The sequence below is a fragment of the Alnus glutinosa genome, chromosome 6, assembly GCF_958979055.1.
Source record: "Alnus glutinosa chromosome 6, dhAlnGlut1.1, whole genome shotgun sequence".
NCBI lineage: Eukaryota > Viridiplantae > Streptophyta > Magnoliopsida > Fagales > Betulaceae > Alnus > Alnus glutinosa.
Genome location: NC_084891.1, coordinates 13,704,079 through 13,731,849, shown reverse-complemented (window position 1 = coordinate 13,731,849; position 27,771 = coordinate 13,704,079). Strand labels below are relative to the sequence as shown.

The window sequence follows — 27,771 nt, the reverse complement described above, 5'->3', positions numbered from 1 at the left end:
GATTAGATTACCTTTATGGTCTCTAATCAGCCCCCCCGTACCTGATTCCCCCGGATTCACCAAACTACTACCATCTGTATTTAATTTGAACCAACCCAGCTCTGGCTTCTCCCAAGATACTGCAACGAAGTTGCTTTTCGAAAAAGAAACAGCCGACAAATTTAATTATTTAAGAATTGCTTGATCACGATGATGCAAATTACCGGTATCCCTAAGCCTCAAACCAACCCAATCCAGTATTTAACCTTCCGCCACAAAACATTAAAGCATACCTTTTGTCCCTCCATACGAGCCGAACACCTCCATATCCATAGATTCCAATTAATGATGTGGAATCAACCCAATCAAATTACCAACCTTTGAGGATTTTTTGGTTCTTCGAAACCAAGCTTCAACAATAACCAACCAAGACCGAGTAGCCACATAAGGAATACCCAGGAAACTAGAGCATATTTGCCAAAGCTTAGCCGCAATCTTGCCACTGTAAAGCACATGATCCAGGTCCTCAAAGTCGCCCTGTGGACAGCATTCACATTTTGAGGCTAAAGAGATACCAATACGCCTTATATGGTCATCCACACTCAAGCTATTTGTCATCGCCTTCCACACAACAACTGAAATTTTTTTTGGTAAAGCAGAGTGCCAAATCTAGTTTGTCCATTGGTGCTTTGGAATCGAAATACGAAGCCAGTACCAAACACTTTTTGTTGAAAATCTCCCATCCCTACTACCAAGCCATATTAAACGATCCATTCCTGGTTTAGTGCCATCAATCTGAGAGAAAATATCATCAGCAACCTCTTGACCCACTAGCTGAACAACCAAGTCCACATCCCAACTATGATCAACCATGCAATCTTTTATTTTTAAGAAAGGCAAATCAGATATCTGAACATTCTGACATATAGGACCCGACTCCATCCACTTATCCCACCAAAATGATAGGTTCCCGTCTTTCACACTCCATACGGATTTGTCAATAACCAGGGGAACTGCTTTAATAAGCATTTTCCAAAATCTAGAGCCTTTAGAGGAATCCACAAGGGAAAAATGTTGATTCTTCACGTACTTGGCTTTAAAGAAACTCGACCATAAGGTATCCTCCGAGAGGAATTTCAAGGCAAATTTGGATTGAAGGGAGCTGTAGACATCCATAATATTTCTGATCCCCACGCCACCTTCATCCACGGGCCTGCAAACAAATTCCCAACTCACCCATTTCCTCTTTGGCCTTCCTTCAGACGAACCCCAGAAAAACGTACTAAAAAGTCTGTTAATCTTCCCAAATATTTCCTTGGGCACTGGTAAGACTGATGATAAATGCACCGGCAAACTTGAAAGAACGTGCTTAATCAGACGTAATCTGGCACCAGCAGAAAGATATCTCATCTTCCAACCCTCAATCTTTTTAGAAATTTTAACCAACAAGTCATCAAAATACCAAGATTTAACCCTACCAGAGAAAACGGGAACCCCCAAATATCGCTTTCAGAAATTCCCCATCGAAAAACCAGATACTCTAATCAGCTCCTGACGCCTAGAATCTGGTATACGGTTGGAGAAAAATATAGATGACTTCAAGGCATTGACCACTTGACCAGACCACTGGGCATCGATATCAAGAACTTCTAAAATGCTCCTCACATTTTTCTTTCTACCAGTCGACAAAAAAACCATATCATCCGCATAAAGCAAATGGGATATTAACGGGCCCTTTATAGGCTGCAAATAATATCCAATAGTCCCATCCTGAACTTTCTTCCGCAACAATCTTGAAAACACCTCCTCCACCAAAATAAATAAATAAGGGGATAAAGGATCCCCCTGGCAAAAACCCCTACCAGCCTTAAAAAAACCTTTAGAAGTGCCATTCATAACCACAAAGAACCAAGAAGAAGAAACACAGTTGGAAATCAGCTTACAAAACCCCAAAGAAAACCCAAACGCATTCAGCACTTTCAACAAAAACTCCCAGTCTACCGTATCATAAGCCTTGGCCATATCAATTTTCATCATAATGTTACCCCCCCGAATTGGTTTATTTATGTCTTGAAACAATTCCTGTGTAAGACTTATGTTCTCAAAAATACTTCTGCCAGACAGAAAGGCTCCTTGCTCTTCAGAAACCAAACGACACAAAACAGCAGATAATCGATTCACAATCAGCTTTGAACATATTTTATACACAACTGAGCAAAGGCTAATAGGCCTAAATTTGTCAAAGGAACATGGGTTCGGCACTTTCGGAATCAAAACAAGAAAGGAAGCGGTGTAATACCTCGGAAACGCCGTACCCGCAAAAAAATCCCTGACTGCCTCGATCAAGTCTGTCTGAATAAAATCCCAACAATGTTGGAAGAAACCTGAAGTAAATCCATCTGGGCTAGGGCTGCTATTAATCGGAATAACAAACAAGGCATCTTTAATCCCCTGCTCCGTAGGGCTCCTACATAAATTAAAATTTTCAGATTCCCTCACCTCTTCTTGGATAATATCTAATAAACTAAGCATCGACGCCGATGCCCTGCGACTCAAAAAATCAGCAAAGTGAACAACCACTTCATTATGGATCTCTTCCGACGTAGACAGCATTCTACCATCCGAAAGTTTAATCAAATTAATAATGCTCTTCTTCCTAGTATGCAAAGCTGCAAAGAAAGAAACATTAACCTCCCCATGCCCTATCCATGTATTTTTAATTTTTTGAGCAATTCTGGTTTCCTCTCGTTTCAACCAAGCGTTTAATTCCGCTTGAGCCTCAAGCATTTCTGCTTCCACTTCTTGTGAATAAGACTCTTGCAATTGAGTTTCCTTTTGCTCAACCTTTTCCTCCAGTCGTTTTAAGTGCACCGTAGTCCGACCGAAAACCTCACGATTCCATCTTCTAAGAGCATTTTTAACTTTTTTCAACTTATAAGCAAGCTTCCACAAACCAGCTCCTTCCACCTCCTCATTCCATAGATTTTGAACAAACCCCCCAAAACCTTCATGCAACGTCCACATCTGTTGGAATCTAAAAATGCTAGGACCATACCTCTTATTTGAAATCTCCAACCGAAGAGACATAGGCGCATGATCTGACGATTTCCGAGGTAAATATTTCAATGAAACCGTCGACCAACTATCCAAAAGCCTTATATTACACAAAGCCCTATCCAAATGAGCCCAACTACGAGTCAAACCTCCACGCCCATTACACCAAGACAGTTTATTTCCAGAAAAAGGCACTTCGATCAATCCACCATTTTGTATAAAAGAGGAAAAATCTTCTATTGCCCTTGGCAGAAGCGGACAACCTCCTTTTCGCTCCCCATCATGACGTATAGTATTAAAATTGCCAATAATCATCCAAGGCATCTGTAAAACTCCAAATGACAGAAGACCATCCCAGAGTTGCCTTCTCTCCATGTAATTACATTTAGCATAGACAGCAGAAATGAGTAAAGAAGAGTTGATTATAAAAGTAACATGCTGATTCGACTCCTGAAGAATATTAACTTGAACCTCATCTTTCCAGAAGACCCACAATTTACCACCCGAATCACCATTCGAATAAGAAACATCAAATTTCAACATACCTTGCCAACGTGCAAGTTTACAATCTTGACGAAAAGGCTCCGCAATAATTAAAATTTTCGGCTTTAAAACTTTTAGCATAGCACGTAATCGTGTCATCGAGGAACCGAGTCCTCGAAAATTCCAAAACAGCAGGTTGTCTAACATTGATCAATCTGTTCAGGCCTGCTAGGAGCCTGTGAGGAACTGCGTAGCTTCATACTAGATCGCATCTTTGGTTTCAAAATTTCTGTATCCGAGACACCATCTTTTTCTTTCGCAAAATGCGGTATCACACCTACTCCCTCTGAATCCGAAACAGACCCTGAACTCCTTATCACAGGTTTGGCTACTTTTTTGACTCTCCTCCCCCCAAGATTTTCCTTGGCCAACTCCTCAACATTATCATCTAGATTCTCCAACATAACACCATCCAGAGAGCCATTTATAGATATAGGATCACACTCCTTTTCACCATTCAGCAGGCCAGCCCCTCCAGAATTGCCAAAATCCCCACCAATCTCCACAGATTTAATCGTACAATCCATGTTAGTATTAACCTCCAGAGCAGCTCCCGCTATGATCAATTCAGCACCCCTCATCTCAGTTGAACCTTTAACATTTATTTCCATTGACTCCAATTGATCCTTGGACAGCCCTTCGTCACTTCTAGCCAGACCTTCATCCCCGCAATACGTTCCAATTTTTTCACTCTCCATGACAGAAACTTCCTTATTCACCCCAGAATTTTTTGCCTCAAGAGTATTTTCCTTGACAGCCAAATCATCTCCCACAGGTTCTCATGAAACAGAGGACCGATTTCCCCACAAGATGACCATCTTCTCTGGTGCTATGAGTTTTTGCGGCTTCCATACAAGACCCGATTCCTTCTTTTTCCCTATATCCTTCACCAACAGCTTACAAGTGCCAATATTATGCCCTTGTGTACTACATTTGGTGCAAAAGGCCGGAAGGATTTCATAAATAATTTCCTGACGCACACTAGAAAGCTGGCGAGGCATCCCAATCCACACATGTTGCACTGGTGGTTGGGAGATATCCATTAGAACACAGACCCTAGCCCCATCCATGCGTGTCGCACATTTTGTTGCATTGTCTCTCCGAAGGAGAATTCCCACCGGAGCAGTAATATTTCGCAGGTATGACTCTCGATAGAAATTCGGAGCAAGCCCCGGTAAGTTAATCCAAACCGGTGCCATCACAGGTTCCACCTCTTCTGAGAAGTCCACCGTCCACTGAAAATTGCGGTAATTGACCCCATCAATCTCGCTACTTTCACGAGACATAGCCTTGATAAAATCTGCCTCCAAATAAAATCGAACGAACACGTTTCTGGGCTTCTGCATCGCTGAGACTACCGGATGAGAGACTAGGCCCCAACGCCCATTAATGAACGCACGGATCCGATCGAGTGAGGGCCTTTGCTTCAGAAACTTTATCACCATAGCAAACCGAAACGGGGCCGCCGATCTCTCAATTTCGTCCTTGGAAAACTGTACGGAAACCTCCCCATCCACAACCTGGGGAGGTCGAAACGGAACCACAACCTCAGGAATGGGCTGAAGCGGTACCGACACCAACTCCGCAAAAGATCGAGTCCTCCCCGCCACCGTCGAAGGGCCCTTAGAGTCCCCGGCGGCCGCCATCGTGCCCTTGAGAACCCTAGTGCAAGAACAGATCGCAAAACCTTGGCTGCGCGGAGAAAAGATCACTTGTTCTGGAAAAATTGTCTTATTCACTAGTTAACAGTGTTTAAATAGTACATAGCAACCCTAATTAACCCTAAAAGGGTTATGAGTGGGCTAAACAAATAAAGGCTATAATTAAGCCCATTATTACAACCCAAATAATAAAACCCAAATAAATAAATAACTAAATAAATTAATAAGATGTCCGCATCAACTCTCCCGGGGTGGGAGAAAAACTCGACTCCGTCGAGTTGTCAATTCTCAACAAACTGCAGTCAATCACCTAATCATAAGCTAAGTGGTTGAGCGAGCCTCTTCCGACGTCCATAAACACGTGAGATTGGAGGGCGGAATTGGATGTCCCCACCAACTCCTCTGGAACAGGTGTGCGGTGATCTAGGAAGAGGAAGATCTTGCTGACTCCGATAAAGCTCTAATAAATCAAGATCAAGCTGCTGAAGTATCTCTCTGGGAATCCACGTACAGTCTGAATCAGGTCGATCTACCCAACGAACAAGGAAACGCTGCACCTCTCCATCATTGGCCAACACTGTCTGTTCATCTAAAATAGCATCAATTTTATCTTTGTGTGCTGGGATAGATGGTACTGGAGTAGGGGTAGCAACAGGTTCAGGGTCATGGTCCACAGAGGGAGGTAGAAAAGGATCATTGGAGGGGTTAAAATGACCTTTTTAGGCAACTAGATCCTCAACATTGAAAGTAGAGTGGCAACCAAAATGTGATGGAAGATCAATGACATATGCATTTGGACCAACTCGCTTCAAAATTTTAAAAGGACTAGCACTACGAGCCTTGAATTTGGATGTGGATCCAGGTGGACGCCGCTCTGGTCGAATTCGAATCATAACATAATCCCCAATATTAAATTCAACTTGTCGCTTATGCAAATCAGCTCTAAGTTTATATGATGCATTACTTGCTTCAAGTTGTTTATTGATCTCAATATGCAAGTCATGAAGATGTTGTGCAAATGCTTCAGCTGACATCGACACACTAGCATGGGGTGACATGGGAATAAGGTCTAAAGGCTTCCTAGGCTTATAACCCTGAACAACCTCAAAGGGACTCATACCTAAAGACCGATTCACAGAACTATTATAAGCAATCAGAGCTGTAGGAAGGATTAAATCCCAATTTCAAAGATTTTCCTAGACTAGACACCTTAATAAATTGCCGAGACTGCGATTAACAACCTCAGTCTGACCATCCGTCTGAGGGTGGTAAGCAGTGGAGAATTTCAATTTAGTACCAACCATATGCCACAGAGTTCTCCAAAAATGACTAGTGAAACGAACATCCCTATCAGAAACAATAGTCTTAGGAAGGCCATACAATTTGACAATCTCACTAAAATACAACCTAGAGATCCTAGACGCATCTGAAGTCTTGCTACAAGGGAGAAAGTGAGCCATTTTCGAGAAACGGTCGACTACTACGAAAATAGAGTTATGCTTCTTAGGGGAACGTGGGAGTCCTAACACAAAATCCATACTGACGTCTTGCCAGGGACAACTGGGAACGGGTAGGGGTGTGTAGAGGCCCGTGTTTTGTTTCTTTTGTTTGGCCAGCTGACAAGTGTTACAGGTACTAACTATCTTAGCCACATCTTTCTTTAGGCTAGGCCAATAAAATTGACGTTCTACCTCCTCTATGGTCTTGTCACGTCCAAAATGTCCGGCCAAACCTCCAGCATGAATTTCCCAAACAATAAAGTCTCGCACTGAAGTCCGAGGGATGCATAACTTGTTGGTTTTAAAAAGATAACCAGCCTCATGGCGGAAACCATCTGTAGTATCGGACCACCCGCTTTGCAAACCGAGAAAAATATCCTTAAAGTCAGGACAAGAATCATACTCGTCCTGCAGCCTTTCTAAACCTATGACTTTGATATTCATAATAGACAAAAGGGAGCTGCGACGGCTCAAGGCATCAGCTGCCTGGTTCTCAACACCTTTCCTATGTTTCAAAACAAAGGAATAAGCTTGTAAGTATTCAACCCAACGAACATGCCTAGAATTCAATTTCTTCTGAGAGTTAAGGTAGCGAAGGACCTTATGGTCTGAGTAAAGAACAAACTCTTGTGGTAACAAATAATGGCGCCAATAGCGCAAGGCTTGCACAACTGCATACAATTCTTTGTCATAAGTGGAATATCGTTGCTTGGCATCATTTAACTTCTCACTGAAATAAGCAACAAGGTGGCGTTCTTGGCTAAGGACTCCACCTATTCCTACCCCGGAAGCATCACATTCAACCTCAAAAACCTTGGAGAAGTCAGGAAGTCGCATGACAGGAGCTTCCGTCATTCGCTTCTTGATAAACTTAAAAGCCTTAGCCACTTCCTGTGTCCACTGGAATTCCCCTTTCTTCATGCATTCCATGATAGGAGCCATGATTGTGCTAAACCCCTTGATGAAGCGACGATAAAAGGTAGCTAGACCATGAAAACTCCTGACTTCATGTATAGACTTGGGTTCAGGCCAACTAACAATGGCCTGAATCTTTGCAGGGTCAGCAGAAACTCCTGTAGAAGAGACAATGAATCCAAGGAAGACAATTTGATCTGTGTAGAAAGAACACTTCTTCACATTAGCATACAGACTTGTGGCACAAAGAGTAGAACAAACCTGTGTCAGATGATCTCGATGTTGTTCCTTGGTTTTACTGTAGATGAGTATGTCATCAAAATAAACAACAAGAAACTTTCCCATGAAAGGTCGAAAGGCTTGTGTCATTACTCTCATAAAAGTACTTGGAGCATTGGTTAGTCCGAAAGGCATGACTAACCACTCATAAAGACCATTCTTCGTCTTGAAAGCAGTTTTCCATTCATCACCTGGGCGAATCCTAATTTGATGATAACCACTCTTCAGATCAATCTTAGAAAATATTGTGGCACCAACCATCATATCCAACATATCATCAAGCCTAGGGATGGGAAAGCGATACTTTACTGTGATCCGATTAATGGCACGACTATCGATGCACATCCTCCAAGAACCATCTTTCTTAGGAATCAAAAGGGCAGGAACTGCACAAGGGCTTAAGCTCTCACAGATAAATCCTTTGTGAAGGAGTTCATCCACTTGTCTCTGTAGCTCGGCATGCTCAGTGGGATTCATCCTATAATGAGGCAAATTTGGAAGGGACGCTCCTGGAACAAGATCTATAGCATGCTGAATATCCCTTAAAGGAGGCAACTGGTCAGGGAGGTCCTTAGGAAAGACATCCTGAAATTCCTGAAGAAGAGTTTGGGCCTCAGTAGAGGACATGATTGGAGAGTCCAAAGGAACTTCCATGACAACCACAGCAAACACAACAGCGTCATCCATGAGAGTTCGCTCAAACTCCGTATGGCTAATGATATTTAACCCTTTACGTTCAATATCCTTCTTTGCCGGTTGCGAGCCCACGGGTGTTGGTGGTAAAGGGTTCAGATGGATCTTCTTGCCCTTAAACACAAATGAGCATGAGTTGGATCGACCATGGATGGTCACATCCAAATCAAACAACCAAGGTCGACCCAGAATAACATGACCAACATCCATAGGAATGACATCACACCATATGTGGTCCTTATATTCCAAGAATTGGATAGGCACCAGAAAACGTTCTTTCACCGCTATGGAAGAATTATCAACCCAAGAAACGATATACGGTTGAGGGTGAGGAGTTGGTTGCAGTCCCATGCGGGACACAATAGTAACTGAAACGGCATTAATGCAACTCCCATTATCCACAATGACCTTACAACCCTTACCATTGATTTTGATATAAGTATGAAAAATAGCATGACAACGCCAGTCATCAGCATCTTTGGATTGGGTCAAGGTGCAACGAACAACACTTAACCGGGGTGTATCGGAAACAAGGAGCTCAGAACCTAGATCCACAAAAAGAGTCCGGATACAACCTAAAAATGTGCCCTCAGCATCAACTAAATCATCAAACTCATCAAGCTTAGGTTCATAGACTTGATCTTCCAATGGCCCATCAACGATATCCTCATGTTCCTCAATAATTAGGGCTCGACTAGGACAATTAGCTGAAATATGGCCAAATCCCTTACAATTGAAACACTGCAAGAGAGAGGAAGTCTTAGGAATTTCTGGACCTTTACCCTTATTCTCCCATGCAGGGTAACTAGAAGTGGTGGCCCTAGAAGAGACCTAGAGGGAAGAGTGGCCACTGGGGAGACGGAAGGGTGATTATCACCACGCTTGCCATACGAAGTCCGAGTAATCGACTCATAATCTCTTACTAAAGAATACGCGTGATCAAGTGTAGTGACATCCCGAAGGACAAGCTCGCGTCTAAGATCATCTTTTAGGCCTTGTCTAAACCTACTCAAAGTCATGGCCTCATCCTCAACTACCTAGCACCTCATTCGCAATTCATCAAATTGAGTGACATACTCAGTCACTGGCCGATTGCCCTGTGTAAGGGCATTCCATTGGTCCAACAGGTTACCCCTGTAGGATTGGGGTAAGTACTTCTCTTGCAAGCGACGCTTCATTTCTTCCCAACTTCCAACATGAGGTGCATTGCGCCTCTCGAGGAGCTCCTCTACAGTTTCCCAAAAGAGCTGGGCTGTGCCAATTAACTTCAAGCTAGCGAATTGGACTCGCCTATTCTCGGGGATCCCATACCAACTAAAGAATTGATCCATATCCCTTGTCCATTGAGTAAAAACTCGAGGGTCCAAACAACCATCAAAAGTAGGGGCAGTTAACTTAATGTTTTTAAATAAGCGCTCTTCACGACGAGTAGGAGAATGAGTACCCTAACGGTAATGGTCTCGTTCACGCTCATGGTCACAACCCCGGTTCCTACGATCACGTCCAGCATGTTGGATCTCCTCCAAATTGTCTAACCTAGTTGCTAGACCCCTAGTCTCCTCACGGTGAGCTGTCATCTCAGTCTGTAATTGTTGCTGGTTAGTGGCTAATTGAGCTAACTGACGGGTGATGGAATCAAATTGGGCCTGATCCATAGTGGAGGTACTAGAGGTAGGGGTAACTAGACGACCACTACGCAAATGCATGCAAAGTAACCACTAAATGAAATGCAATTGAGATCAATAAACAACAAGAGGCAGTAATGAAAAATATAAACCTAAATTTTTTTTTTTTTTTTTTTTGGGAATTATGTAAATCCAAAACGGCAGACAACTAGTGCAGGTATTTAAAATTAAAGCAAAGCTCAAATACTAGCCAAGATAACCCAATCACAATACTGACTTTTTTTTTTTTTTTTTTTTCTTTTTTTTTTTTTTTTTTTTTTTTTTGCAGCTGAAACTACTACTAACAGTGTAAAGGCAAGGCAAAATTATGGGCTGCGGTGATATGTAGCAAATATATAGGTGAACTTATCTAAGGGAAATTAAGTCAGCCAAGGGGGCCAATCAGGTGGTTGGGATCAAAAGTTACGGGTAACAGCACCACAAAAGAAAATTGAAAACAATTCTAGAAGAAACTGACAGAAAACCAAAGATAGATAAGAACAGTGACTCCCTTTGTCGTTGATAAATCTGGCCGTCCGTGACTCAGCAGTGGTCTGTGTCTGTGCCTTTGGGCTATCGGACAGCAACCGAACACTTGCACAGTAAGACACGATACTGTACCCACAGCTATCACTGGCTAAATCGCTTCAAAAACAATTGCCCAAGACCAGATCAACCTGATCGGCTAGGCACAGTACTCCTGTGGCAGCACACCCACCGCCGAACACCACATAAATCGTCGAAAATTCGCTTGAGGGGAACAAATGGGCGCCGGAAACACCACCTAAGCCTCCAAAAACCCACGAAACACCGTTAACGGGCCAAACGTCGCAGGTGAACACAACCGCCGGAAACTTGACGAAGACAAGCTGGAGTGGATCATAACTCGCCGGTGAATGGGTCGTCGGTGAGAACTGAGGCAGGATTTGGATCGAAGGGAGGTCTCTGAGATGGTGTATTCACGTGGAAGAATCGATTTTACTTTTTGAGAAAACAATAAGACCGGCTCTGATACCAAATTTGATGTAGGGAGATTAATAGAATGAATAAAACAAGGATTTAAGAAGAAGAAGACACAGAAATTGGAGAAAAGAAGTAGAAATTAAGACAGAGAAGAAGAAGAAAGTCGAGAGAGAGAGAGAGAGAAGGGATTAGAGAGAAGCAAAGGGCGGCACACGCTCAAATTAATCAAATTCTTCAAAAACTGTCTTATTCACTAGTTAACGGTGTTTAAATAGTAGATAGCAACCCTAATTAACCCTAAAAGGGTTATGAGTGGGCTAAACAAATAAAGGTTATAATTAAGCCCATTATTACAACCCAAATAATAAAACCCAAATAAATAAATAACTAAATAAATTAATAAGATGTCCGCATCACTTTCCTATTGCTGTCCACAAACCAAACTCAGCATGTGAAAGACCCATTTTATGCTTTAAGAATGGTCAGCCTTCTCGTTGATACCAGAATTTAGTAACTCAAAAGAACTTAGTGAAAGGTTTATTCATTAGTTTATAGGGTAGATGCTTATTCCCTCATGATGAGTCTTGTGTGCTGAGTAGAGCCCCTCATCCACATTCTTTGTACTTGGTGCTTCTTGCTTCCCACACCTGGATTAGCATCCCTTGGATCAGTTTTGATCCAAGGCATTCCAGCCATCCAATTGTGCATAAAAGGAGAAGCTCACTTCTAGTTCCTGCACTCATCCCCTCTCTTCTTCTTCCTCTTTTTTTTCTTTGCAAGTCACTCTCTCCTTATGACTTTCACTTGGGCAAACAGAAGCTTTCCAACACCTTTTGCTCTATTTTTTACCAAGAAAACAGAGGAGAAAATGCTCCCCCTCTCTACTCTTCTTACTTGGCCAGTACCAAAAAAATAGAAAGAAAACCAGAAACTTTGACTGACCAGAATTGAGTCATAACGAACTCGGATTGAGTCGAACCAAAAAGAGAAAGTGTTTGTATTGAAGTCTTCTATTTACCCTCAAAATTGTACGTCAATCAGAGTAGGTTTGACCATCAAGAATTAGGTCGGAGTAAGCTGCCCTCCATTTGGACGGAAATCCTGAATTCAAATAGATTGGACTTTTTGGTAATTTGTTAAATAAGACTTTAATTTATTTTATATAATTTCTAAGTTAATTGTTTTATGAGTTGTGTAAAGACCCAATAAGCTTAAGAGATAAAAAGAACTAAAATAAAAGGTAATATAAACAGCTTTTATATTTCAATGTCCTCATGACTTTCATGAGTTGATCATATTTATATTTCCTTTTACATTTTATATCCTCATGACTTTCATGAGTTGATCACATTTATATTTCCTTTTATATTTCAATGTCCTCATGACTTTCATGAGTTGATCGTATTTATATTTCCTTTTATATTTCATTGTCTTCATGACTTTCATGAGTTGATCGTATTTACTCTTATTGTCCTTATGATATGTTTTAATCCTTTAGGTTCATATTTGGTGGTATTGGTCATATAGCCTCGTCGTCAAATCATGAACCAAGGTTTTAAGATTGTTATAAGTGATCGTCGTAAACATAATGAAGTGATGGATAATAATAAATATAAAGAGATGAGGGTCTATAAACAATGATTTGTTTGATAGATAATTGATATACATATTATTGTGTGAATGGATTTATTACAGAGCTAAGAGACTGCGGAGAATAACTGTGAGTATTCCTTACTCACTCAGAATGATATGTGTGGCTTTCCATAATGTTGCGGTTTCTGCTTTATTTAATCGTTTGAGCACGTGGAGTTTCCATATTTTGTTATTTTAATTAAATAATGAATTTATAAAAGAGTTGGGAGTGACGTCTTCCAACGAACCAGGGAGTGATGTCTGCTTGTGCCAAAAATATTAATAAAGAACAGAGTAGGGAGTGATGTTTGCCTACGGAACAGGGAGTGACGTCTGCCTGTGCCAAAAGGATAACAAATTATTAGAGGAGTGACGTCTCCTTAGAACTCGCTAAACGGGAATGACGTTTCCTATCATTCGCTAAACTGGAGTGACGTCTCCTATAACACGTTAGACAGGAGTTTTGTCTCCTAATACTCATTAGACAGGAGTTACGTCTCATAGATTTTATATACTGGAGTTACGTCTCCATTTGATGAATGCAAGAAGGAAATTGTTATTTAAATAAATAAGACGGTGCATATAAAACTGTCATTACTTTATGTTATTACATTGTGATGCATTTACTTAATTAAATCATTAATATTATCATTGTTGAAAGCAGTTGACTAATCCATTTATTTATATATGGGCAGAATAGCCCACTATGCAGGCACACGAAAGAGTATAAAGCTCAAGGATTGGATTTTGTTAGCACTGTTTATTAATGTAGCTGACGATTACAGTGATTTCTTTGTATCAATTTGAAATGTAATATTTTAATTACATTTGTCTTTCAGTAAACTCTTATGTATATTTTTAAAGAAAATAAACATATTCCGCTGCCGATTTATAACTCTAATGATGCAGTAATGTCACGTGGAAATTGAAATCTTCACTTACGCCTTTTTGTAAAGGGCGGGGCGTTACAGTCATACTTTTAACTTTGACGTGTAACCCAACACGAACGCTTCCCAACTAGATCTTCCACCTAAAGGGGTTTTTGATGGATTCATTTACCTTAGGGCCAACCCCAAAGATAGACTTTACACGAACACTTGAGCACACACTAGCACCGGCTTGAGAGCTAGCGGTTCTTTGATTCTCCCTAAACACCCTCTCAAAGCATTATGGAATTCACTATCGAATTCTGTACAAAACACTATCCTAGAGCCCCCTATTTATAGGCTTAAAGAGACCTCGAGAACTGCTGAGATTCTGACTCTGGCTGGCAAGCGTCCGGATGGAAGTTAGCCACGTTCGAACGGTTTTCTGTGATATCCTTTCAGAAACAGCGTAATTCTATCTTTATCAGGTACACGTCCGGACGTCTTGACCGAGCGTCCAGACGGTCTTCGCTAAAATCCTTTTCGCGTTCGAACATAACTCTGGAATATTCTGAAATATTGGACATCGTCCGGACGTGTTGCCACGTCGTCCGGACGTTTTGCAGAGACTTCCCAAACAGTGTCAACTTTTGAAAACCAACTCCTTGTTGAATACTGATTGACCTGGCGTCCGGACAGTGTTGCTCTGACGTCCGAATGTCTTCAATGTTTATCTGTAAGACACTGCGGGGCGTTCGGACGCCTTCAAAGGCCCGTCCTGACGGTTGCACAGGAACCGGCTGTTCTGACTTGGAAATTGCACGGAATCTTTATGGCCATCTTCTAGAAACTTGTGACCATACACATGGCATAAAATGAGACACTGTCCATATTACTTGAAGACTCTAAATAGAACCGATAATCCTGTTAAAAAAGCAACCGTTACATAAAGTGTTTTTGTCATCCAAAATGTAGCCAACATAAAATACTAATAAACTCCCCCTTTGGCCATTCTAGAACAAAAAACACTTGACCGGTGGCATGCTGTCGCGAGCACCCAAAAATAAAAATGTAGTAGTGCAAGTAAGGGTCGATCCCACGGAGAATAATTAGCCGGATTTTTATGCTACGTGAACAAGGATTGGGGGGGGGGGGGGGTTTTGAGTATGAAAATAATTTTAAGAAAAATAACAAAGAAACAATTTAAAATATCAATCAAGTAAGAAAACATTGGTCTAAGTCAACTTCCACCGTCGGAATTTTAGAACTGATTATCGATGCAAATATATATCAATTCATACTTGAATATTCACCGTTGGAACTATTTTCCTATCTCTCCTTAGTCGTAGTTAATTAGAAGACAAGCGCTCTAATTAACCCTAACTACTAAACAACCTAAGACAAGCGCTATAGGTTTAATCTAGTAGCAGCCTTAAGAATTAGAGAGATCGATGAAGCGAAACAACACAAGCACAAGCGGTTGCATTTAATTTCGTCGGATGTTCTTCCTAAGATTTAATAATCACTGAGAAGCAGCAAATCATTAAATCTTAGTTGCTTCACAGATTGGAGGGATCAAACAATTACGGATTTGATATCCATCCTAGCAATAGATTGCAACGAATAATAAACTAGTAGTACTCCTAGCAATTAAACGAGACAATCATGGAATTAGGCAAACAAGAACATCCGATACTCAAAGCATAAATCGAACAATAAAAACAAATTAGATCTCACAGTTTTATTGATTCTGAGGCTTCCGTTTCCTTCGACCAATTATGAAAGTTTAGCCACGCAGGGCCATGACTCAAAGAAGTTAGAGAAGAGGGGAGAAGATGGAAGATAGAAGATGTAAGGTAGAAGGTGTGTGTTGTGTGTCATGGTTCTCCCCTTTTATACATGTTTCATCCCAAATGCTAGAAACCTAGGAAATCTCCTAAAGAAAGATATTGTAAATACTATCCTAAAATAACAATACACAAATCTACTAATTAAGGAAAATATTAAACATAAAATAAAGGCTAGGATAACTAGGAAGGTGATGATTTCAATGGGGACTTTTGTTGCCATATGCTTTATCGATTCTTTCCTTGTTTAAGTCCCCACAAATCAGCAAAGTATGGAGAGAAAATCAATTTGCCTTGTCATGGAAAGAGATGCTCCTTTCATGTTGTCTTCTTCCGCGTGGTCCCCACAAATCTCTTCTTTATTTCCTTTTGCTTTAACTTTTTATTTATTGCTTGGCTTGGCTGGAATTGATTGGATGATTATGAAAAGGCTCAAAGTAAAGAAATTTCCATATCTGAAAACTTCCTAAAATAAATCGCATCAGATCCACATCAGAACGTCAACTTCAAGCCCGATTTCTACCTTGATTCATCCGGTATCTCTCAAAATGCTAAACATAAAAGTTGTAGATCATTTTCTTGGCGTTTCACAGCATCTTGAATCATCTCAATCGGAGCTTTTATGAGAGAGTTATGTCCAGATTACAAACTGATATCAAATCTGTCCAAAATCGCCCAATTAGCTTTGTTTTGCATTTAATGCCTCAATTTGCATCCTAAATCAAAATATAAGAATAATGAGTACATTTAGGCATTAAATAAGTATAAGAGATTAAATATTAAGGGGAAAAATATAACATTTTACATTCTCATCAACTGGTTTGGAAATACATTCCCGGTCCAAAACAAAACATACTCCCCCTTTTTATCTCAATAGGACAAAGGGTAAACAGAGTATAAAGAAAAACTATAACCAAAATCAAAAATAAAAGAAAAGAACATGGTTAGGTCTTCAACGAGAAATCAGCACACACATGTATCTAAACCTATGAAAACAGTCAAATAGCTGGTCAAAAATACGCATGCATATAGAAAAGAGTTAAGTAATCAATGAGCATAAATTTCCTACAGACAGAACTTTTTCAGTAGTAAACTTAACTCATGCAATGCGTGTGTGTGTGTGAAGGCTTTCTCAATAAGGTAAGAAGTTTACTGATATGACTTAAAAATCCAGATTTTCTAAATAAGAGAGAAAATCAATGTTAGATCAGTCAAAGGTCAAACCTTATTATACTAGGGCCTAACCACCCTCATCTGATACACTCCCCCTAAGCTGTAGCACTTTTCTTTTACTTCGTCCTTTAGTGACCGTCTATTTCTACAATGATTTGGTCACTGACTGTTTCTATATGGACAAGTTCAAGAATAGATTTATAGCACAAAAGCAGTGGATCTTTTTATTTATCCATATTTATTCAGATTTGAATACTTTTTATCACTTGGTGCTGCAACCTAGAAAGAATGCCAGAATTTATGGGTTCAAGGTTCAACTAGCGAGTTGGTCAATTTGATCATCTTAGCAAAAAAAAATCTCTCTCATTAAAATTTCCAAAAGCTAAAAGTTAGAGAGAAAAAAAAAAACCTTAGGGGAGCCTTGGATAGTGCACATTTTTCATCGCATGAGAAAAGCAACTATCTAGTAAACATGCAGCAGGAAAACTCAGCACATATCAGATTTAGAATCTTAACCATATGAATGTATATTCTATCAAAGCATAGAGAACTGTCAAAACAGATAAATATACATGAGATAGCTGAAAACTTTTAGAAGAAACCTTGCAACAAATCCCCTTTTCTTTTTCTTTTTTTGTTGTTGAAAATAAAAGTAGAAATACAATAGAAACATGCTACACAGGAAAAGAAAAATCTAGTCCAGGCATTTAAGGGCAAACCAGACCTCAGGGAGAGAGGTTTACCTATACCAAGACAGAAAAGCAGCCACCAGACGTGCTTTTTCTGTCATCCCTATGAAATACCTACATAATTTTTTCAAGATAACAAGAGAAACTATAGGGATAGAAAAAATGGTTCCATAATAAATATGCAAAGCATGAACAGGATATGACAATATAAAAGATGCAATGCAAGTGTACCTGACATGCACTAGGATTTAGGAACCACAATCATAAGCATGTGTAACCCCACCTACTAGGTGGGTCTGCCCCCCTAGGGAAGTGAGTGTGCCTATCCTGTCCTCCATCCTTCGGTTGCAATTCCATATATCTGACCAAGCTCCTCATAAAGCTGCCAGCAATGGATAATTCTTCATAGGATGGATCCTTTTTAGGCTTCTGCGGCTTTTCTTCATGATGCTAAGATTTGTTCTTCTTTGGCAACTAGGCCTGTTTTATATGAGGAAACCTCTGTTGTTACTGATGCCTTGGAGCAGGATATCTTGTATGAGGTCCAGTCTTTCTAGGTGGGTTCTTCTGAGGCTGAGGACCCCTGAGTCTGACATGATTATGAACTCCACATTGGTGACATATGGGAGTTTTGTACACTGAAGCATACCTTGATAGTTTCCTCTGAGCCTGATGCTTCCTAAGAGGTTTGGTGCTAGTAGAATCTTTCTTTGACAACTCCTTCTTCACTTTGGACCTCTGAACAAGTACATGGGGGCACTTGCGTCAAATGTGACCACTCAACCCACAGTGATGGCAAATAAGGACAAACTTCTGAATGAATTGTCTCCTATGTGGATGAACATATTTTGTCTTGGAATGTTCTTCAACATCTTTTTCCTTCTTAGGAGCATTCTTCATATTCCATGTTCTTGGGAATTTTAACTGACCACAATTTGGTCTAGTATGTCCCACTATCCCATAATGATGACATGTAGGTAGGCTTCTCTTGTAGAATGTTTAGACTTCGCAGGAGTAGCATTATCATTCTCACAAGAAACCACAATAGCCTTACCTTTGTCATTCTGAGGCTCTGAACCTGAGGACTTCAAAAACACAGTTCTGGAAGTAGAAGCAATGTTGGAGAAATCAGTAGCTACATACCCGATACCAGTTTTGTTAGATGATCATGTTGTGAGTTTTAATGAGTACTCGCAAGCGCACGAATCGTTTGCAATATAGTGTGTGCAAGTGCGAGGTCGAATCCACAGGGAAATGGTCAAATATTGGTGTCTTGTTTAATCAACCTCATTTTAACCTAGTTCCAAAGGTTTGAGGATTGATTCAAGAACAAAAGACTAAATAAAAGAGATGAAATGAAATATGCAAATTAAAAGGAACTAAGGCTAAGGAATCTACCAAACCAAATCTAACAACTCACACTATTGGTTCCCATTTGAAAACCCAAAGAACATTAAGCTTTGGATGTCATTCAAGTTTCTTAACCACAAACTCTAGAACCATTAAATGAATCCAAATCAAAGATAAATCACAAAGAGTACCCATTTGAAATCAAATCATCCAATGTATCCATTCAATGAACAAATCACAATGAATATCATCATTCAAACTGATAAGACAATGTATCCATCGGTTGAAACACATTAAATGTCCTATATCTACAACCAACCACATTCATTGCAAAAGATAAAGCATTAAATGAATGGAACTTGAACAACAATAATCATATAGCATTAAATGTGCAAGTAGTACAACAAGAGTGTGAGTGTCATCAATGGAAAGGTTTCATCCTCAACCCTAGTTAAGGTTACTAGCCTTCCATGACTAAGAACACCACAAGAAAATGAAGAACAAACATGGAAATGAAAGAAAAGTTTTACAAAGAGAAATTATCTAAGAACAAAACTACTGAAATACACTATAAAATGGACGAAATTAAACCTATCTATCCTCTGAGATTGCTCTCCAACAAAGAGGCATGGCTATGGCTTTATAGAAGGGGATTAGGGTTGGCTCTCATGGAAAAAGACTCCTCTACCCTTGTCTAGGGTTCCTCTCATGCTAGGGACAACCAAGCTTAGCAAATCAGCTTGTTTTGCACCGAAAATCAGAAGGAGAGTCACTTTTAGTCATGGAAAAGCCCCTGATTGGGCGTTCTGGAGCGTTTTTGCAATTGTCAGTTCTGGGCAAATTCGATCGATCGAATATAATTCAATCGATCGAGTTCGGGCAAAATTCAATCGATCGAATTCAAGTTCGATCGATCGAGTTCTTCAGAACTTCCGAATTTTCCAAGCAATCCCACATGATTTTTGCCATTCCTCACTTATTTTACCTACAAAACATAAAAACACAAAAACTAACCAAAGCATCAGAAAATAACAAGGCTAAAGGTCTAACTAATGTAAATCAAGGGGTCCAAATACACAATATTTGGCACTCATCAAATGCCCCCAAACTTACATTTTGCTAGTCCCTTAGCGAAACAAAATGAAAAACTAAATCAAAGCATGAAACATAAATCCTCTTTCGTGGGAAAAATGATTGCATTTAGCATATGCAACAAGCCTTTTAAACCCCTAGGACTCCCTAGTGGACGAGTGAAGTCTCGTGAGGGTTTGCCAGAAATGATACCCACAAACATTGAAGTACTGAATTATCAATTGAGCAAAAATCATCATTCAAACACATGGTTCACACATCATGAGTATATTTAACAAAATGAATATCATATTATCATGTTATCAAAAATCGATCAACTCATAGATGGAAAATTGAGACAACACATTCTTAAAAGTGTAAGGTGTGAATAACATAGAGTCATGGGGTTTCAATTTTCCTCAAAGCACATATATCCAAAAATTCGCAGGACTTCCATCAGATAAAACTAACCAAGGCTTAACTTACATTTATTATTATTTATTTATTATTTTTGTGTCGGCTGTGCAATGCTTGACTCCATTAAGCTTCCTAATTGACCCATGTAACGAGTGTTGGGCCAGTGACTCCCAAACCAGATAGTTTTAGGGCACTAGATGTAAAAACATCCCTAAGGGCTTAATTACTCAAGTCAAAAAGGCTACGAAGTCAAACTAGTCAAACAAACATCGAAGCTGAAATTCTCATCCTTTTATGCGAACACCCAATGCTTAATGAGGCAAGGGGCCCGATTACTCAATGAGAAGTCAAATTGGTGATATTATTCTAAGCAGATTTTATATATATATATATAACAATAAGCCAAGGTTTCATCAACAAGTCATCCGACAAATCTCAAGACACATAATTTTTAATTCAAATCTCATACCCCACAGAAACAATGCTAATGTGCTTGTGATAAACAATTTAAACATGTCAAGTCTCTCTAATTCAAAGATGAGTCAAAAGATCTCAGATTTTAAAGATATGCAAAATTCAACATGTTAAACAAACCAATGAGATGCAAACCATAGTAAGATGTAACCATGCTCAACAAACAATAAGATATATATATATATATATAATGAAAGCAAGTATTAACAAAGCAAACATTAAATGAAAACAGACAGAAATGTCTACCCCACCCTCAAACTAGAATGACACATTGTCCCCAATGTGGCTAGAGATACAATACCGAAATGGTGATGCAATTTGGGCACACTGCAAGAGAAGCGCTCCCCCAAACTTGAATGGCAAACACTGTCCTGAAAATCACAACTAAAACACAAGAAATAAAATCAAATGATAAAGAAAAATGATGAGGGTTGCCGCCCACAAGCGCTAAGTTTTCAGTCTTCAGCCAGACTTTCCATCCTAACGACAATCACTCCGAGTAACTCGGATCCTCTAAAAGGGTTGTCTCAACCTTCGAGCTTTGTAACTCCGAAAATGGCTTCAGTCGTTGCCCGTTCACCTTGAACGTGCTGCCATTTTTTGGATCCTCAATCTCAATGGCCCCATAAGAAGACACTGATCAAACTATGAAAGGGCCTGTCCATCGAGATCAGAGCTTCCCTGGAAACAGATGCAGACGTGAATTGTAAAGAAGGACTTTCTGACCGGGCTCAAAAAATTGCCTCAATATGTTCTGGTCGTGAACCTTTTTCATCCGTGCTTTGTACATCCTAGCACAATCATAAGCATCGTTCCTCAGCTCTTCCAATTCATTGAGTTGGAGCTTCCTCTGTGAGCCAGCCTTTGTGAGATCGATATTCAGCTGCTTAATGGCCCAGTAGGCTCTGTGCTCCAACTCCACAGGCAGATGGCATGCTTTCCCGTACACTATACGGTAAGGTGACATGCCAATCAGTGTCTTGAAAGTTGTTTGGTATGCCCATAATGCATCGTTCAACCGGAGAGACCAATCTTTCCTTGACGGGTTCACCGTCTTCTCTAAAATCCTCTTGATCTCTCTGTTCGAAACATCCACTTGTCCACTCGTCTGAGGGTGATAGGGAGTGGCAACCTTGTGCGTGATGCAATATTTCTTCATCAGCTGCTCGAAGACCCGATTGCAGAAATGCTTACTACTGTCACTAATAATTGTTTGAGACGTACCAAAACGAGCAAATATAGTGTCCTTTAAAAACTGGACCACAACTTTGTGGTCATTGGTCTTGCAGGCAGCAGCCTCTACCCATTTGGACACGTAGTCCATTGCAATTAGTATGTACAGATAGCCGAAGGAGGTCAGGAAAGGTCCCATGAAATCGATGCCCCATACATCAAAGATCTCAACAATAAGAATAGGGTTGAGGGGCATCATATTTCAGCGTGAAATACTCCCTAGCTTCTGACAACGCTTGCATGAAACACAATTAGTGTGAGCGTCTTGAAAGATGGTCGGCCAGTAAAAACCGCACTGCAAAATCTTTGCAGCGGTCTTCTTTGCACTGAAGTGGCCTCCACAAGCATGATCATGACAGAAGGAGATGACACTGGATTGGTCAGGCTCGGGAATGCATCTCCTAATGATCTAATCGGGATAATACTTGAACAAGTGAGGATCGTCCCAGAAAAAATTCTTCACCACGGACATGAATTTCGACTTATCTTGCCGCCCCCAATGCAAAGGCATTTGACCGGTGACAAGATAATTCACTATGTCAGCAAACCATGGTGAGTGAGCATGAGCAATATGCATCAACTGGTTATCGGGGAAGGTCTCAGAGATGGGGATGGCTTCTTCCGTGAAATCCAAGGTAATCCTCGAGAGATGATCAGCCACCACGTTTTCGGAACCCTTCTTGTCCCAAATCTCAATGTCGAACTCTTGTAAGAGCAAAATCCACCGGATGAGGCGAGATTTAGCATCCTTTTTGGAGAAAAGATACTTCAATGCCGCGTGATCCGAGTAGATGATGACTTTCAATCCTAGTAGGTAGGATTGAAACTTATCTAGAGCAAATACAACTGCCAGCAGCTCCTTTTCAAAGGTCGAATAATTCAGCTGGGCGTCATTCAGAGTTCGACTTGCATAATAAATGACGTGGGGGAGTTTGTCAATGCGCTGCCCCAACACAGCTCCAACGGCGTAATCGGACGCATCACACTTGATCTCGAAAGGTGTACCCCAGCTCGGGGGCCAAATGATGGGTGTGGACGTCAGAATTGCCTTCAAGGCCCCAAATGCCTTCTTGCAGTCCACGTAAAAAATGAAAGGGGCCTTCTTCAACAACAGTTTGCACAAGGGCCGAGCAATCTTTCTGAAGTCCTGGATGAATCGCCGATAAAATTCTGCATGGCCCAGAAAAAGAGCGAACCTCTTTCACCATTCGTGGGGGCGAAAGGTTGGATATCAGATCTACCTTCGCCTTGTCTAGCTCAATCCCCCGATGAGAGATGACGTGCCCTTGCACGATTCCTTGTTTTACCATGAAATGGCATTTCTCCCAGTTGAGCACCAGGTTCTTCTTTTTACACCTCACCAAGACTAACGTGAGGTGGTGCAAACACTCCTCAAACGATGACCCAAAAACTGAGAAGTCGTCCATAAATACTTCCAGGAAACGCTCCACCATGTCAGAAAAAATGCTGATCATGCACCGCAGAAAAGTAACGGGTGCATTGCATAGCCCAAAGGGCATGCGTCGATAGGCGAACGTCCAAAACGGACAAGTGAAAGTCGTCTTCTCTTGGTCTTCAGGGTCCACAGGGACCTGGTTATATTCAGAATAACCATCCAAAAAGTAATAATACTCGTGCCCGGCCAACCGCTCCACCATTTGATTAATGAACGGAAGAGGAAAGTGGTCTTTCTTGGTGGCGGTGTTCAGCTTGCGGTAGTCGATGCAGACTCTCCATCCAGACTGTACTCGAGTTGGGACCAGCTCACCTTCCTTGTTCTGCATGACCGTTACTCCAGCTCGCTTGGGCACGACATGAATGGGGCTGACCCATTTGCTGTCAGAGATTGGGTAGATGATGCCAGCATCCAACAACTTGATTACTTCTCCTCTGACGACTTCCTGCATGGTCAGGTTGAGCCTTCTCTGTGGCTCCCTCAATGGTTTGGTGTCTTCCTCCAGATGTATCTTGTGCATAACCACCGAAGGGCTGATTCCCTTAATATCTTCTATGGTCCAGCCTATAGCTTCTTTGTGATCTCTCAAAACGTCTAGCAACTTCTCCTCCTGAGCAACATGAAGATCCGAAGCTATAATCACCGGCAGAGTGTCGGCTGGACCAAGGAACTTATACTTAAGATTGTCCGGTAGGGGCTTAAGTTCCTTCTTTGGAGGTTCAGGTACTGCTGCCTCCTCTTCCTTCTTGCTCTCCAGAGGAGCAAACTCCAAAATAGCGTTTGCTTGCTCGAGCAATACATCCAAGTCCAGATCCTCTCCAAACTGAGCAAGGCATGCTTCCAGGGGGTCTTGTATGCTTGATTCTTCAATGCTTTCCTCCAGGATTTCCTCTATCAAGCAGACACTGCTGATCTCATCACACTCCCTCGGCTTTTTGCTGATGTCGAATATGTTCAGCTCTACCGTCATATTGCCGAAGGAGATCTTCATTACCCCCGTTCTGCAGTTGATTATGGCGTTAGCCGTAGCTAAGAATGGTCGCCCTAGGATCACCGATATCTGAACTCCGACGTTCTGTACCGGCTCGGTGTCAAGCACTATGAAGTCCACGGGGAAATAAAATTTATCCACCTTGATCAAAACATCCTCTACTATTCCCCGTGGAACTTTGACTAACCTGTCAGCCAACTGCAGTGTCATGGAAGTAGGTTTCAATTCGCCCAACCCCAATTGCAGGTAAACTGAATAGGGTAGGAGATTGACACTGGCTCCAAGGTCTAGCAGTGCCTTCTTAATGTGACTGATGCCTATTGTGCAAGAAATAGTAGGACATCCAGGGTCCTTATACTTAATAGGCAACCTACATTAGAGGATTGAGCTGACTTGCTCTGTCAACCAAACTCTTTTTCGGGACATTGGTTTTCCATTTTACAGTTACTAAATCCTTCAAGAATTTGGCATAAGACGGAACCTGCTGGATGGCATCAAGAAACGGGATGTTAATCTGACCTTACTTGAAAACCTCCAGAATGTCCTCAAATTTCCCTCCCTTCTTTGGCGCGAGAAGTCTATCAGGGAATGGCGCCTTAGGTATGAATGACTTGGGGGGAATCACAATGGTAGGAACGGCTGTAGGTGGCTCTGCACCTCTTTCCTCCGTGCTCCTACTCTCTCGTTCTTCTTGTGGAGCCAGGTTCTCCTCAGGGAGAACCACTTGGTTGTCCACTTGTCTTCTCGACCTTAGTGTGACAACAGCTTGCACATGCTCCTGCCCATGTACTGTGTTCGACGAACCTCTTCCATGGAATTGCAACTTCGGATTCGGCACAGGTTGGCTCGAGAGCTTTCCCTTTTCTCTTTCCAATAGGTAACTCGCTATTTGCCCGATTTCGGTCTTCATTTTGGCAATCGCCTGGGTGTTCACCATAGTAGCGTTCTTCACCTCGCTAATGGATTGGCCTGTGAGCTGTATGAAGGCCTTCAGAGTGTCTTCCAAAGAGGAGGATGAAGAAGAAGCAGAGGATTGAGCTGGGGCTTGGTAAGTCGGTGCTGGCTGGGAGGGACGATTTTGATGGTGAACCGGCTGATGAAATTCTGGGGGGGTATTGAGTATGGCTTTGGTGAGAAGCTCCCCCTTGGGTCATTGGCTGGTTCTGCTTCCAATAAAAGTTAGGGTGGTTCCGCCACCCTAGATTGTATGACTCGGAGAAAGGTCCACTGGATTGCTTTCGATAATCGTTGAAAGCGTTCACTTGTTCCATCGGTGACTCGACAAAAGCCGGCAATGATGGGCAAGTCTATGCTAAGTGCATGGGACTAGCACAGATGGAACAGCAGTCAACTTGGAATGGATTTGCAGCATTTATAGACTTGCTAACAACTAGGGCTTCGACCTTTTTGGTAAGGGCATCTATCTTCATTTTCAATTCTACATCTTCCTTAACCTCGTAGATACCTCCCCTCTTCAGGGTGCGCGCAGCCTTATCACGACAACTTGAAAAGTCCCACTATTGAGAGTTGTCGGATAACTGATCCAGGGTCCTATAAGCCTCTTCTCCCGTCAGGCTCAAAAATGCACCTCTGTTCATTGATTCAATCATACTACGGTTGGATTGAGTCAATCCTTGGTAGAAAAATTGAACAAGTCTCCACTTTTTATGTAATACCCGGGAAAGACACACCACTTAAGTTGTTAAAATATGTGCATAAGTATAAGGCTTAAGAATTGCTCTTAGTCTAATTAAGTTATATAGTTATGCATGTAGAGAGTTGGATCAGTAAAGTTAAATCGATCGAGTGACTTTCTGGTCAATCGAGCGATTATGGGTCGAAGTCGATCGAGGGACTTCGCCCAGTGCGGTGCAGTTTCCACTAAATGCGAAAATTGATTTTTCCACTCAATAATTTGGGACCCACATGTGGTACTTGATGCCAAACGATCATGCCCATATTTAGTTAGCCTAGTTAGTCCATCTTAGTTGAAGCCCAACTAGATTTCCTTAGATATCATGCAATCATGGACTAAGATATGGAATAGTCACCTATGAGATTTGAGCTATGGATTTGAGGTGTTGGCTGGCTCAAATCCGGCCATTGAGGTGTTGATTTGTTGGTTAGATCTCAGCCCTTCAAGAGTGCTATATATAGGTTGCATGAGGAGTTGATTTTCATGAAGAAGAAACCAAACTCTAGCCAAAACTCTCTCTTGCTCTAGTGCTGTAGAAGTAGCACGAAAATCCTCCAATTTCACCTCACTTTCCAGCACCTAGCAAGCCAAATTAAGCTCCAAAACCACCCTCATTCTCCCACAAAATCAGTAGAGGAATGTGAGTGGAAACCACCTTTGTTTTGAGACCAAGAAACCAAGCTTTACAAGTGGAATTCTCTTGGACAGCAACTCTCCTCCACTCTTTAAGTTATTGGCGAACTTTGGGTGAGTATTTTCTCCCTTAAACTTCTCATAGATCAAGTAGTCTTATTGTTATTTGAAATTATGACTTGCTCTTGCTTTTAATTATGCATTTTGTATGAAAAGTTGGCTAACTTACATGTGAGCATATGTGTAAGCATGTGGATGAGTATTTACTACATGAGATTAGTAATTTAGAATGGGTAAATTGTGTTTTAAAATAGATCAAGAAATGTAAGTGTGAGAGTATATGTGTTGAGGTTTTGATATATATATATATATATATGTATATATAAATTAAGAGAAAAGAGGTGAGCAATATTTAGGTGTGTGTTATAAGGATGTGTGAATTAAAGAAAAGTAAAATCATATGTGTGCTTGATTATATGACAATGTATCCTTATTTTAAGGTATGTTATGTGATGGATAATTCTAGTGGTGCTAATATAAGAGTTGGTGAGTAAGCACTAAAATAGATAAATAAGAGATCATGTTTAAATCTGTAGCCGTTGCAATTTCTAGGAAGAGATATGGTAATAATAATGATTCCATAGAATGCTTTATTAATCCGTTATCATCATACGATGACTGTTATGCAGTTGTAAAGGAAAATATTTGGAGCAGAAACTAGTAAGTATCTCTATACTTACTGAGGACGAAGCTGGTTGACTTTTCTTATAATATTATGTTTACTGTTTTATTTACTTGTTTGCACATGTGGCTTTGCATATTTTTTATTTTAATAATCTGTCTAATAACAAGCTGTTGGATCTAGATCCATAGTGGGTACGCGAGGCTTCACGTGAGTTCCTAGGTTCTTAGTGAATGAGGAGGTACCTGAAAAGAGAATAATAAATACAAAAACTGGTGTACCTAGGTCACCAGGGATTCCGAGGTTTCCAG

General features: G+C 40.9%; 1 pseudogene; it reads right to left on the bottom strand.

Moving 5' to 3' along the window:
* Positions 1–25,386, bottom strand: part of LOC133871544 (uncharacterized) — a 140,551-nt pseudogene extending 115,165 nt beyond the window's left edge.
* Between the last annotated feature and the right edge of the window lie 2,385 nt (positions 25,387–27,771).